Source organism: Mastomys coucha, unplaced genomic scaffold, assembly GCF_008632895.1.
Source record: "Mastomys coucha isolate ucsf_1 unplaced genomic scaffold, UCSF_Mcou_1 pScaffold5, whole genome shotgun sequence".
Lineage (NCBI taxonomy): Eukaryota > Metazoa > Chordata > Mammalia > Rodentia > Muridae > Mastomys > Mastomys coucha.
In genome coordinates, this window is record NW_022196911.1 from 79386285 (window position 1) to 79389212 (window position 2928).

Below are 2928 nucleotides of genomic sequence, written 5' to 3' on the forward strand. Positions count from 1 at the left end.
CTGCTGAGTTCGGCCTTCTTGCCAGCTTTGCCAAAGGGATCTTGCTAAAGCCCCAGACAGTCTCTTCTTCCTCAGATGTTCTTTGACTCCACTTCATTGTTTCCAGTGACATGGAAACTTCCCTGTGACCTGGCCCCTGCTTGCTTACCTGGCTTTGAACCCTGTTCTCCAGACTTGCTGACCACCGAGACTACCCTTCCGTGAACTGTGGCAGCTGTTTGTGATGAGTACCACCTTGGCAGAGCCAAGCATCTCTTTTCAGCAAAACACAGGGCAGAGTGAGATACCACGGGCACAGGCGCATCCCATGGCATTCATGGGCATCCATATTTAGGACAAATAAAGAAAAGGTCTATTTTTTTTGGTATACATAAATGTTACTATTTTTAAAGTTTTCTTTATTCATTAATATTATGTATATGAGTGGTTTGTCTGCATGACTGTCTTCACACCAGAAAAGCGAATTGGATCCTATATAATTGTGAGCTGTCATGTAGGTGCTGGGAATTGAACCTTTGGCCTGGAAGAGCAGCCAGTGCTCTTAATCTCTGAGGCATCTCCTCTCCAGCCCCCTAGTTTTACTACTTACTAAAGATGAAAACAATCACATAATTTTGTCACTTTTATGTAAAGATTAAACTTTGGCTAAATATTGGTTACTGGAGTGCACGCAGGATCTTTGGATACCAGAGGGCATTTTTAAATGTAGATTATTTTTTTCTTGACTCCCATTTCCTACTGCCCCCTCCTGTCTCTTCCTGTCCCCAATCTCCTCCTGCTGTTCCCCTTTCTGCTTTAACACCACATATGTCCATTTGCTGCTCCCTCATCTCTTTATAAATAACTCCTAAAATTACCACACTTCCTAAGACTAAAGAGAGAGAGAGAGAGAGAAAGAGAGAGAAAGAGAGAGAGAAAAAGAGAGAGAGAGAGAGAGAGAGAGAGAGAGAGAGAAAGAGAGAGAGAGAGAGAGGTTCATGGATTCTATTGCCCCAAATCATGTGAACCAAGAACTGCGGTATACTGACAAGATGTGGCCTTTTGACAGAAACTTATAATGAAGTGAGTTTCCTTTTCTGATCAACTTATCCTGGAGCCAGGCTTCCTTGGTTTCATTTCCCAATCTGTGCTGTATCGGCTATGTGTTTTTCTATTGTTTATTCACCTCTCTATGCTTAGTGTTTTCATGACTAACAGAGACTAACAATGGTAACTACTTCAGGGGACCACAGAGAGAATGAAATACATAAGTACTCAGGCTATCACTGGCTCATGGCAAGTGCTATGTTAAGTGCTAACCACAATTATTACCATTTACGTTTTTTGTAGTCTCCAGTTTTTTAAATTAAAAATAATTTAACATTGAAACACAGATTTTACATGTTTACAAGCACCATGCAATATTTCAGTGTGTATAACTGATGTTCAAATCAGGATCTGTCTATCTATCAAGTAATTTCGTGGTGGTTAAAACATTCAAGATTTTTCTTGTAGCTCTGTTGAAATATATAGTCCATTACCATTGTCTTTAGCTGCCCTACTGTGAAACAGGGTGTAATAAATGCATCTTATTTATAAAAGCACAGGTCTTTTGATTTTTGCCCGAGTAACCAATACCCACTCTCTGCCCAGCTCATCACCCTCAGTTCTCAGCTCAATTTAGAGAAAAGTTCAAAACAGTCAAATGGACAGAGCTACCTAAACAGCGGAATCCTTAAATACAAGTGTTAGTACTTCCAGGCAATGGAATGCCATAGATTCCTCAATGTGAGTCTCAGTTAATGACTAACTCTTTAACACCCCTGACAGATATTAACTAGCAACATGAAGGCACGCCAATTCGAGAAAGAATGCTAAGTACTAACAGCTAAAGCTTCGTACATAATGAGAAAGAATTCTAAGTCATCATAAACCTTAGAGATTTGAAGATTCATGTCTTCTGGTAGTTTCTAAAATTTTTACAGCAACTGCACTTTTTTCTCTCTTATTTATTCTTTGACAATTTGACACATGTATTCATGAATCCTATCTACCTTAATTCCTCCTAGCCCTGCTACACCCCCTCCCCAACCGCGTCATGTCTCTTCCCTCTCCTTCCCTCTCCCTCTCAGTTGACTGGAAGAGGATAGAAACACATGTACAAGCATCAACCAAAGGAAGAGGCTTCGTAAGAAATGCTGGAAGTTTCCAGATACTGATGAGATTGGGTGTTTTGCTCAGGAATGTAACATGCTCTGAAGTCACTGCCCTCTACTGGAGACAGCAGAGGAACAGGCTGTGGCTGGTGCCTATGGCCTGGTGGCCTGAGTTGCTGGCAGTTGCTAATGAATTGCTTCAGCTGGCACCCTCTGCTACAGATGCATAACCATCTACTTGTCTCTTCCATCCATGATTCAGTGTCTGCCCCATTTCCCCCTAAGTGACTGAGATCCCACACTGGCAATACCACTTCTAGGTTTACTGTCTTAGCAAAATGGCTCTGTGTCTCAGCTACCTCGACTTCTCCAACTCAGCTTTTACTCTCTACTAACACCCTAGTTCCAAGCATGGGCTCACCCTTGGCCCCCCACACTCAGTAATCTCAAGAGTCTGAACCCTCACACGGTCCCAGGGAGAGGCCAGGCTGTCCACATGGACACCTCTGCTTCCTCCATGGATCTTTAATCTCTCCCAAGAGTCTACTATATTCTGGTACCCTGTAGACATTCCTAATACTTGAGTTTCTACTTTCTGAGAGTGGACAACCACAGGAAGAAAGGACCAGCTTCAAGTCAGACTGCCAATAATCTCTACCCCACACTATAGGTTTAAGAGGGTCCTCTCCGTGCCCTGGGCTTTCCATCTGCAATATGAAGGCATTCCATATAGTCTGAGATTCACTCCAATTCTAGCCTTTTAGAACAGCCTTCACCTTCTCTGAGGATGCTC